This window comes from Suricata suricatta, chromosome X (genome assembly GCF_006229205.1).
Source record: "Suricata suricatta isolate VVHF042 chromosome X, meerkat_22Aug2017_6uvM2_HiC, whole genome shotgun sequence".
Taxonomy (NCBI): domain Eukaryota; kingdom Metazoa; phylum Chordata; class Mammalia; order Carnivora; family Herpestidae; genus Suricata; species Suricata suricatta.
In genome coordinates, this window is record NC_043717.1 from 11,805,504 (window position 1) to 11,818,068 (window position 12,565).

General features: G+C 39.9%; 1 pseudogene; it reads left to right on the forward strand.

Moving 5' to 3' along the window:
- The first annotated feature begins 8,133 nt into the window (after positions 1 to 8,133).
- LOC115284166 lies at positions 8,134 to 8,310 on the forward strand (annotated as a pseudogene).
- The last annotated feature ends 4,255 nt before the right edge of the window (positions 8,311 to 12,565 follow it).

A 12,565-nucleotide genomic window follows, 5' to 3' on the forward strand; every position in this document is an offset into this window, starting at 1 on the left:
TGTTCTTTTATATTTTGTTTCTATATCATTTATTTCTGCTTTAATCTTTATTATTTCCTTCCTTTGGCTTCCTTTAGGCTTTTTGTTTTTCTATCTCCTTTAGGTGTAAGTTTAGGTTGTTTCTTTGATATTTTTCTTGCTTTTAAGGTAGGCCTGTATTGCTCTAAACTTCCCCCATAGAATGACTTTTGCTGTATCACAAAGATTTTGGACCATTGTGTTTTCAATTTCTTTCCATGTAATTTTTGGATTTTTAAAAAATATCTTATTTTTAACTAATCTCTTCACCCAACATGGGGCCCAAACCTACAACCCGAAGATCAGGAGTCACATGCTCCACCAACTGACCCAGCCAGGCATCCCTTTCCATGTAATTTTTGAACTCAATTTTTTTGCATTCAGATTAGCTACTATTTTTTTAATTCTTATTAAGGCCCCACTTCAATTATTTCCCAGCATGTGGGCTGTTGCTACATATTTTGAAAAAGAACTGTCCCAAATCACTACAATGGGAGAAGTCAAGCATGCCTTCATACTTTCGTTGTTTCTATTTTTATAATTCTAACGGTTACTTATGTGTTTCTGTTGCTTCTGTTCTCGAATGTTTCTATTCTCTATCCTATACATTAGTTAGGATAATGCTAGTTGCCCTAAAACTCAGTGATTTAAACAATCAAAGCCAAATCAAATAAAGTCCAGTTACCTGGAGGTTGGGGATGTAGGTTGGGCCTCTGTTCCACAGAGTCTCCCAGGGACTTGGGCTGACAAAGACTTTGCCGCCTTAGAGAAAAGATCATGTGGGAAATCATAATTAATCAAGCCTGAAAGTGACCCACATAGTTTCCACCTACATTCCACTGGCTAGGGCTCAGTAACAGGTAACCATACCTAACTTCAAGGGAAGGTGAGAAATGTCGTCTAGCTGGGTATCTAGGAGGAAAGAAAACAGGAGTGGTGAACATCCCACTAGTCTCTACCACAAACTGGAGAGTTGCTGTAGTCATTAGAACCTCAAAATGGGCTGAATGAAAGCTTTTTGAAGAATAAATCTTTAAGATACTTAAAGTATAAGCTCACTACCAAATGCACATTGTAAGTGCCTGTTAAATGCTACAAATTGCCATCAGTTACTAAGAGAAATGGTAATTCATTTTAAGTAGTAACATAATTTGTTTAAGTCTGAAGAAGTTTGTCTCTGAAGAGAATGTGTGTTCCAAATCGATTCTCCGTTTTCTTCCTACTATCTGACTGCCCACACACCTTTACTGCCCATTTGAAAAGAATTTGGAAAACTTACAGTTCTATGTCCCAGCCTTGCTGAATTTCTGGGACAAATTTTCCACATAATTACATAGCCAGAAGCTGGTGCTCTTTCAAACTGCTTGTCTATAACTTCACAGCAAAATGGAGCTCTCCAAAATAAATTTGAAACCGCTTGCTATTGCAATGATAATTTCACAAAATTTATCTGTATTTTGTAAATGTCTTACAATTACTGCAATCATAGCTATTCCTTCACCATCTTTGACAAAATTTCCATTCTCGTTTTATAAGGGAGGCTGCAAATGGAGCTCAGACGTTCTCACTATTTTGCAGTCCTGAACAAGGTTCCCTCTCCTGTATCTGTGCCTGTAGATATAGATGTAAAGACAGATGATATAGATAGGGAAGCAGAATATACATAGACATACTCATACATACAGGAGTTTGGATGTAGATGATACAGACACAGAGACAATGACAGATACGTGGAGACATAGATGCACCTGCATCGGTAGTTTCATCATCTTCTTGCTAATGCATTTGTGAACATGTATTAATCTACATCCTAAGTGATAAAAAAACATGTCGATAGCATCTGTATTCACGAATTTCTACCCTAATAAATGACAATCATATTGGTAGGGCTTCTTCCCAAAAATTGCCTTCATAAACACCCTTAAACGATGGCAAAGAAAAATCATATAATCCAAACAGGTTTCTTTAATTAATTTTTACGGGCACCTGGCTGGCTCAGTTGGAGGAGCATCTGACTCTTGACCTTGGGGCCATGAGTTCAAGCTTTGCATTTGGTTTAGAGATTACTTAAATAAATAAAAATTTTTAATTTAAATTAAATTAACTTTTTAGCCAAGTTCATTTTACCTGTGTGTTAGTTTATTTGTTCTTTCATTGTTTTCATTTCTCTGTTCATTCTGTCAATCACTCCCAAATATGACTGATTTCATCTTCTTAGTTAAGTTAAAAAATAGCTACATATGCTGGAGTTCTTTACAGAAGGCATATTTTGAGAAACATGATTAGGGGTCAAGTTCATAGACACAAAACTGCAAGTAGAGAGCTCTTGTGACTGTAAGTTGTACTCATGAGTTATATTTGTATGCGGCATAGATACCCAGTTAATTATTTTTATTATTCATTATTTTTATGTCATTATTTTTAATTTTATTGAGGTATAATTGACGAAGTTGTAATATATTTAAAGTGATTTGATATACATATATATTGTGAAATGATTACCACGATCAAGTTAATTAACACAGCTATCACCTCACATGGCTACGTTTTTTCTCTTTTCTTTTCTTAAAAAAACACTTAAGATCTACTCTCAGTAGATTTCAAGTATACAATACAGAATTACTAACTATAGTCACCATGCTGTACATTAGATATTCAGAATTTATTTCTCTTATAACTGAAAGTGTGAACCCTTTAACTCAATACCCCCATGCCCCAGCCCATGGCAGCCACCATTCTATTCTATTTCTATGAGTGCAACATTTTTTGTTTTTTGATTTCACATATAAGTGATACCATACAGTATTTGTCTTTCTGTGTCTGATTTGTTTCACTTAGCATAATGCTCTCTAGTTTCATCCATATTGTTGCAAAGGGCAGGATTTTTCTTCTTTTTCATGGCTGAATAATATGCCATTGTGTGTATGTGGTGTGGGCGTGTGTGTACTCCACTCTCTACATTTATATATATACCACAGTTTCTATATCCATTCATCTATCAACGGACACTTAGGTTGTTTCCATAGTTTGGCTATTGTGAATAATGCTGCAAGGAACATGGGAATGCAGATAATCTCTTTGAAATAGCGATTTCCTTTCTTCTGGATATACCCAGAAGTGAGATTGCTGGGCCATATAAAAATTTTATTCTTAATTTTTTGAGGAGCCTCCATACTGTTTTCCATAGTGGCTATATCAGTTTACGTTCCCACCAACAGAGCACGAGGGTTCTCTTTTCTCCATATCCTCACCAACATTTATCTCTTGTCTTTTTGATAAATAAACATCTTCATTCATGCATCCATCCCTTAATTACCTATTGAGCAGACACCATGTGCTGGGCACTGTCTTAGGTGCCAAGAGGATCCTATGATGGACAAGACAGACAAAATCTCTTGTATCGTGGAACTTCCATTCCAGTTGAGAAGACACTCAATAAGAAGATATATAGATGGATGGATGGACAGAGATAGATGGATAGAGATGGATATATAATATATATTTATTACATTTTATATATTTACATATATTTGGTTATAACATGCATATGTAACAATTATATATATTATAGCACTGGCAAAGCCAACAACCTATGTAAACATTCACATTCTAACTCTGTCCTTGTAACATTTTGCACTTGGGGAAAATTCCCACAGCTGATGAACAAAAGGGGTGCAAAATTGTAAAAAATAAAGAAGTAAGGTTCATTAGTAACTGAAATACAAATACAGGTGTTGCATTTTGCCATTTTAAAAAATATGTATTATTTTAGAATTGCGTCCCTTTTCCTTCCCCTCCCAGAACAAGCCTCCAGGGTCCCAAGTTGTTGCAGTTATTTCTTTTCTTCTCATCAGGTGCACACAAACTTATAGAATTCTAAAGGCCCTGAAAGATCATCTTCTCTCACATTATTTTACAAATGAGCAGAGTTAGGATGAGAAAGCAGTTTGCCCAAGATCACAGAAGTGGCTGGGGGCAGAGATGGACTGGATTCCAGTTCTGGTTTGACATCCCCAGGAGAGCACAATAGTGAATAACAATCGATTTTGTAATACTAATGAGAAAACATTGGCGGACTCAGCTACATGAAGGGTGACTTTGAGGTTGTAAACAAGAAAATTGAAAAGTCTATTTGCAAGTCCTTCTATTTCCTTTCTTACTTTCCATGCTTCTTATAAGTTAAAGAAAGAGTTAGGTTTTCTTCACAAAGAAGAAAATGACTTTCTGACAAAGTCAAGAAACAGAATCTGAGCTGAAAATTAGAAAAACAAGTCACCTGAGAAAAAGAAGCTGAAATCAGTACAGTCTCCTCAACACAGGCCACCAGACATTCTTCTAAACATTGCTCTCAGAATGATTAAAACACTCAACAATTTACAAGTTAAGTAAGAGGAAGTAAACAGACTTCTAAGCAACACACGAGAAAACTTCACTAAAGATCAAAAAGGACAAATCAGAAGATCAGGATATCATTTTTTAAGCCTGTAAACACACCAAAAGTGTTCCTAAGAGCGATCCTCAGTGCTTATGACAGTTGGTAAAATGGGAACACTCATGCATCACTGGTTAGCGGACTTAGATATTTGTACAAATCATTCTGGAAGGCATTTTTTTTTCCAGAAAAATTTACCAGGAGCCTTGATATGTTCATGCCCTTTTAGTCAGAAATACACCTCTAGGAATTGGTCCTAAGGGGACAAGCAGAGGTCCAACTAAAGATTTATGTGAAAGGATATTCATCACTGTGTTATTCGTGATGGTAATATATATACACACAGACTAAACATCCAACAAAAATAGCCATGAGTAAATAAAATATGCTATACTGTCACATGGATTTTTCAGTGATTGTTAATGATATGGGAGAAAATGTTCAGAACATAAAGTTAGACCACAGATTGTCAACTGGGAATGATTCTGCCTATCAATGGACATTCAGCGATGTCTGGAAGACGGTTTTGGTTGTCACAGCTTGGAGGAGAAGGAGGTGCTACTGGCATGTAGTGGGTGCCGGCCAGGAATGTCGTTAAACATTTTATAATACACAGGCGACCCCCTCCCCCAACAAAGAATTATCCTGCATCAGATGAATGAAACAAGGCATAATCCTATGAACACTGATTGCTCTCAAATTTTAAGAGCAAAAAGAGGGTATCAATTGATGCTAACATTATGGGTGATGTTTATTTTCTTCCTTACACTTTATATTATTAAACATTCTACTATGAACATGTATTTTTTATAAAGTAAATTAAAAATTTTTAGATAATTCTTCAAAAGCTCTTCACAACCTCTTGCATCAAATCCAATTCATCACTCCACCCTCAGGATCACACACAATTTGGCCCTGTCTGACCTACAGAAACCTTATTCTTCCCGACTTTTCACCAAGAACTCTCCACTTTAATCAGACAAATGTCTCCTTATCCCTGAACACACTTTGCACATTAGCTCATCTCCTTGATTATCTGTGGCCCAGGATAATTGCCTCCCTCACAGGAGTGCAGAGAGGATCAAATGAGATAAAATGTGCAGAAGCATTTTCTAATAGTCTCATACACAAATTGAAGTTTGCACTCTCTATTGCCACGCTCACCCTGTCTCCAACTGAATTAAACTAATCTGTAGTTCAACTATTAACCCACAGGGGCGCCTGGGTGGCTCAGCCAGTTAAGCGTCCTACTTCGGCTCAGGTCATGATCTCACAGTTTGTGGGTTCAAGGCCCACATCAGGCTCTGTGCTGACAGCTCAGGGCCCGGAGCTTGCTTTGGATTCTGTGTCTCCCTTTCTTCCTTCCCCTCCCCCACTCATGCTCTGTCTCTCAAAAAATAAAATATTAAAAAAAAACTATTAGCCCACAAATCTGCTTCTATAAAGTCTGTCCTGACTTTTCCTAGACAGTTCTGGGAAACAGTGAAGCCTACAACTCTGTCACCCTCATAAGAGAAAGGTTCCCCAAGTAGGTTCCTTGGGACACTAATTCCATGAGATATTATATTGGTCAAGGTCATGTCGGAAAACAAATGACACATTCAAATTGGGGAAATGGGCTACTTACAAACATAAAGACAAAGTACAGAGAAACCACAGAAGATAGTACAAGACCCCGGGTCTAGTAACAGCAAGGAGCTGTGACCGTTCCTAGGCCCCAAGGGGAAAGAGGATAGAGGGTGAGATGGTTTACTGAACCCAGAATTAAGAAGAAAAGAATCAGGGGCGCCTGGGTGGTTCAGTCAGTTAAGCGTCAGACTCTTGATTTCAGCTCAGGTTGTGGTCTCATGGTTCGTGGGTTTGAACCCTGCATGGGGCTCTGTGTTGACAGTATGAAGCCTGCTTGGGATTCTCTCTCTCTCCCTCTCCTGCTCAAGCTCTTTCTCTCTCTCTCTCTCTCTCAAAATAAATAAATAAACATTTTTAAAAATTTTTTTAAAAGAAGAAGAAGAAAAGAATCAGAGGGAGAAGTCTCCAGAGCTGGGATTTCTGTCCACAGACATAGCCCACGATAAGCAACCCAGGAGAGTGTGACCCAGGGAATGAATATCCTAGCCCCAGCCTCCTTCTTCCCTCTAATCATCTGTGAATTGGCCTCACTGGCCAAACCAACTCAGAAGTTAAAGGGTATATTACTCAGGGTTTTCCAGAAAAGCAGAATCTATACTGGGGGTAGAGGAGAGAAATTAATTTTAAGAAATTGGCTCATGCAATTGAGGTGGTCAAATATTGTAACCTTGAGATAGAACTTCCTCTTTGGGAAACCCCAGGTTTTACCCTTAAGGCCTTCAGCTGAGTAGATGAACACAATCTCTAAGGAGAGTAATCTGCTTTACTTCCAGTGTACTGATTGTAGTGTTCACCACGAGTACAAAATACCTTCACTGCCACACCTAGATTTGTGTTTAATTAAATAAGTGGGAAATATAGCCCAGCTGAGATGATGCATAAAACTGACCATGACAGGGCTGCCTGGGTGGCTCAGTTGGTTAAGAATCTGGCTTCAGCTCAGGTCACGATCTCACGGTTTGTGGGTTCGAGCCCCGCGTTGGGCTCTGTGCTGACAGCTAGCTCAGAGCCTGGAGCCCGCTTCAGATTATGGATCTCTCTCTCTCTCTCTCTCTCTCTCTGACCCTCCCCTGCTTGTGCTGTCTCTCTCTCTCTCAAAAATAAAAATAAAAAAAATTTTTTAAGTAAAAATAAAAAACTGACCACGACAGAGGTCAAGAAGGACCTGTTGATGTGGTTCATACAGATTGGCCTCCCTCATGGACACACAGTGCAGTAGAGGAGGGTCCAGGGAGGGTGGGCCTAGAGGAACAAAGAGTAGCTAGAAGCTCTCCAGCACAGTCTTAATAGCTATGTTGTAAGCAAAATTATTCCGTGGTAAAATAAATTTGAGAAACGTTGAGTTAAACAAAGTCAAACCAATTATTTTCCCAGTAAAATGAAGAGGGGAAGAGTTCTGAACGGGAGAGGCGGGATGTGCAAAGGCTCACAGGTTAATAGGTGGGTATAAATGTGCCCTCCAAGTGGGAAGTGCAAATGGGCTCATGTAGCTGAAGTGGGATGTTCAAGTGGAGTGGGGCAGGCAAGGGAGCCATTAAGTGGAGACATTTACAGGCAAGGCCTTTAAACTATATCATTAGGAGGTTTAATTTTATTCAAGAGGTAATTTAGAATTATTCTGGGCTTCTTAGAATGGGAGTGGCCCAAACCAAATAAAAGCAGAAAAAAAGTATCCATGCTGCTATACGTAGGATGCATTAGAATAAAGACCAGAAACTGAGAAGCCAGAAAGGAGGCAGACGAGGCACGGTGGATCTAAGATGGCCGATTATGATGGGATCATGGTGGGAGTGAAAAGGAAGCCAGAGAGTCAGGAAAGTTTCCAGAGGAACAAAGAAATGCTTAGTGGCAGGATGGAAGTAGAAAGTAAAAGAGGGATATAATTCTAAAGCTGGAAAAGAATTAAAATGTTAATTCACCATATTAAAGATCTAGGGAAAATGCCAGGTCTACTGTGGGAGCAGGAGGGAGGCCACGAATTCTGTTTTGAGGCATCTTTGAGCTCTCTGAGCAGACACTTAGCAAAGCTCACCCCCCCAACCTGAAAAAAATTCATGGACAAGAAGTTATCATTGAAATTAAATGGTAGCAGCCACGTCCAAGGACTAATGCAGGGACTCGATCCCTTCATGAATCTTGTGACAGATGAATGTGTGCGGATGGCAATTAGTGGACAACAGGACAATAATGGAATGTTGGTATAAGGAGGAAACAGAATCCACATGTTATAAACCTTGGCAGGAGTATAAACAACTTCTCTGCTCACCAGAGAAATCAACCGCTTCTCCATAGCACCTGTTTTAGTAAATGTAAAAACTGGGTTGTGTGCAATTGCATATTGAATATTTTTGTTAAATAAGCTTTTCTAATAGTCAAAAAAAATCTAGGATACTCACACAGTCCATCCAACTCTAATTAGTAAACAGTTCCTTCATACCACACAAAAATTAGAAGCTGCTTTATATGAGAGGCTGAAATGACCCACTGTGCCACTGGAGAGCCCCTTCTTACAATAATATAATAATTGGGAATGAAATTAAAGAAGCTTCTGGAGAAAAAAGCTGAGAAAACAATAAACTCATAATGGGAAATAATCAGTGTAATTGAAGAAAACTGTGGAAGGATGTGTTAATAGATGCAGTAAGACAGTGTCTTTCATTACTACCACTGATGAGGGGGTCCACACTACAGCAGGCAAAGAATCGGGGACCATAGAGGAAAAGCAATGTGTATTTTTTCCACAAAGTGTTCATCTCTCATCCTGGCAAGTGTGCCTTTCATGGAAATCCATAAAGCTGTGCTCTCTTCTCCATCACAGCCCCCAGTGAGGACCCAGGGAAAGTCTCACTCTCTCCAACCTCCCACCCTGCCACGGACAACAGGGAAGGCCCTGTGAAGAAGGTTCTGACCCATACCATGGCCCCAAGGAATGGACACTGGTCTTGGAGTTGGATGATTCAGACCCTGGCTCTGCAACTTGACTCTAGCACACCATTTCACCTTTCTTAACCTGTTTTCTCACCTTTAGAATGGCGATAACTTATCTTAGAGTGAGAACATGATTAAGTAAAATAATGTAAATAAAAACACTTTATGGAATGAAAAATATAATCCAATCGGTGGTATTATTATTATTCACTGGGGTCCTTTTACTATGAGCAGTCACTCTAACCTCCATTGGCCCCATCTTGGGTAGAAAGGAGCATTTGGAGCTCTAGACTTGGGTGCACTGAGAGCCATGCACAGCTCCGTCCACAAATGGGTTCGCTAGGGTCCCCAGTGAGTAGAAGGAAAGTACCTATGGCCCAGAACTAAGTCTCCTCCCTTATTCCCATCTGGTCGCAATGGAAACCCCTAGTCATACTTTCAAGGATTCACTCAACCTGCCATTTTGAGTGCAATAGAGACAGAAAAATTGGTTTTAATATAGTTAGAGTGAAATACTTCCATTAATTTTGCTTTTACAGAATTTTTCTGCCATTTAATAAAGAAGAAAGCAAACTGTAGTAATTTCCCCAAAATGTCAGTGAACGAAAACAGATGGGTAATTTCTCCTCTCTCAGAATGACTTGATCTTGCTTGATAAAATATCATCTCTCCTACGTAAGAAGTACTCTTTTCCCAGAAAGATGTGGCAGAAAATTAGAAAATGTCAGCTGCAATGACAGTTCCCTTTACAGCGGCCTGAGACTAAGAAAGAACCATTACTTGTGTTCTTCTGCCACATCAATCATTAAAGATCAGGAGGCATCTAAGACCCGAAAGTCACCGATGATCTCAAAATAGTCTGGTCAGCAAACCTTGCCAGCAATTCCAAGGGTTCTGTGAAACAGAATGCATGCTTCAAAGACAGCGAATGTGTTAACAACATAATGATAGCTCACATTTACTGAGCACTCACAATGTTGACTATGCACCACGCTTAGTTCCTTTCTTGCTCATTGAATCCTCACAAAAATCTCATAAAGTTAAGTGCAGTTACTGCTTCCATTCTACAAATGAGGAACCAGGGGCTTAGGGAGTTAAGTAAATAGCCCAAGCCCATAAAGAGACTAAAGAGCAAAGCCACCATACTGGCATGCATAGGTATAATAAGAATCCCAAGGTCAAAGCTGCCTGTCCATAAATTCAGACTGACTATCATCAGTATCTCAAAGTCCTTGCATTTAACTCTTTTTGTAGACATAGACCCTCCAAAAACTCCTCCCACCTCAAAATATTACTAAAGGTCTTAAAGGACGCCTCTCGTGTGCCCAGGGGTCAGCTTGTGAGCCACAGTCAGGACCTGGCTCACCTTTTACAGTCCTTTCTCTCCCTTCCAGTTCACTCCATCAATGTCCTTGCTAATGTCCTTGTTAATGCAGCCACTAGGGGAAGCCTCAATGCTCACACAGCTGACGGACATCTTGGAACATCCTTGACCATGTGTCTCTGTGGTCCCGGGGTTGCCAGTTCTGAAAATGCCACAGCAGTCCAGGGCACCACGGAGCAATAGGGACTCTGGCTCTCATCCCTCACAGTGATGCCCACTGTCACCTGGATCCCAAAGCACTTCATCCAGTGTCTGGTTCCCCCCTTTGTCATGAAGGTTCAAAATCTGACCCTTCTTTCCTAGTTTTTCCCCGTGTCCATCCCCTTGCCGCAGGCATGAAAGCAAACAACAGGACAGACTATCAAAGTCAATTTATGCCAGGGTGTTCCGCAGAACACCTTTCAGAATTCAAACTCCTATAATTCAAGAATAACTTTTCCATAAGACTGACAAAGAACAGTATCATGTGGTTGTGTTTATCAGCTACCATAGCAATAGCATAAATAGAGTTTCCAATTCCCTCAGTCCACCAGCTTGAAACATAGGTGATTATTGATTATGCAGGGGGAGGTTCACGCTATTTCAAATTTTGTTCCAGAAATGAGACTTTGCATGTATGTTTGTATTGTACTACTTCATATTTAAATAATCCAGATTCACATAAGGTTATATTAATACATGACATTTTGGCCCTTCCCACTCTCCCCTTGATTTCTAAAGGGAAAGAAATCTTAACTTGAGAGTTAAGTGCCAAGTCTTTCCTGGGGTGGTGTAAAATCTGGGTAATGGGATGATTCTCAAGGAAATGAAAACACATTACCCACCCTGGAGGCCCCGGTATAGCATGGAGGGTCACATGCAGGAACTGCTAACTTTGAGGAAGGGGTCACTGTGCATGAACAACACAGGGATGGAAAGGAGGAAGTCAATGAGGGACCAGCACAGCGGTGAGAGGAGGGCGGCAATAAGGGACAAACACGAGACTTTCAGCTATATATCTGAGTGGGGACACACAGTCAGGAGACAGAAGAGCCATGCATTTTGGTTTCAGGGAAGAGGTTTCAAAGATTAAAGAGAAAACAGGAAGTTATATTTTTATGAGCCACTTCCAGAAACAGAGTTCTTAGGAATGCCACTGCAGAACATACTAGAAAGATTGAGAACAATAAAGATGTCTAAAGAAGATGCTTCCTTTTTTAAAAGTTTATTTTTTTATTTTGAGACAGACAGAGTGCACAAGCAGGGGACGGGAAGAGAGAGGGAGAGAGAAAGAATTACAAACAGGCTACACACTATCACTGCAGAGTCCAATGCAGGGCTCAAACCCATGAACCATGTGACATCATGATCTGAGCTGAAGTTGGATGTTTAACTCACCGGGCCATCCAGGCACCTATAAATAAGATGTTTCTTAAGTTTCTTTTTGTGATTGTTGTTTATTTATTTTTGAGAGAGAGCGTAAGTAGGGGAGGGGCAGAAAGAGGAGAACAGAGGATCCAAAGCAGGCTCTGCACACACAGCAGAAAGCCTGATGAGGGGCTTGAACTCACAAACCAAGAGATCATGACCGGTGCCTAAGTCGGACATTCAACCCACTGAGCCACCCAGGCTCCACATATGCTTCTTAAGCTTTTTTGGCATTAAAAATGTGGTCTCCTCTTGGCATTTTTTTCCCAAGAGACTGAGTAGATGAATTACTGTAGATTACGCTTCTTTGCCACAATACTTTTTTTTGAAATCAACTCTGCTCAGAGACTGAGCCAAATGCGGTCCCAATTGTATGCAGGTTATACAAAGTTATAAAGAATTCACTCTCTTTTTAGGAAAACAATGGCCTTCAGGGACATCACACATATAAACAGATACCAGGTAAGGTCACCAAGCTCTGAACCTTAGTTTGGTCTGAACTGGGACATATGCCACAAAAATTGAGTGCTATCGAAAATCAGAGCTATCTTCTTTCCTACTAGTAGGTGTGTTTAAGATACTCAAGCCCATTCAAGTGTTCTGGATTTTCCCCAGCAAATGCTGGCAAGAGATTTGTGTTTCCCGGGTAGTTTTAGATATGTTTATCTTCATATCCTTATTTTCTTCTTATTCTCCTCTTCAGGCCACAGAGTCAAATTTTATAGTTCTTAATCCACTCTACTGATGAATCCATCCCATCCTTCCCA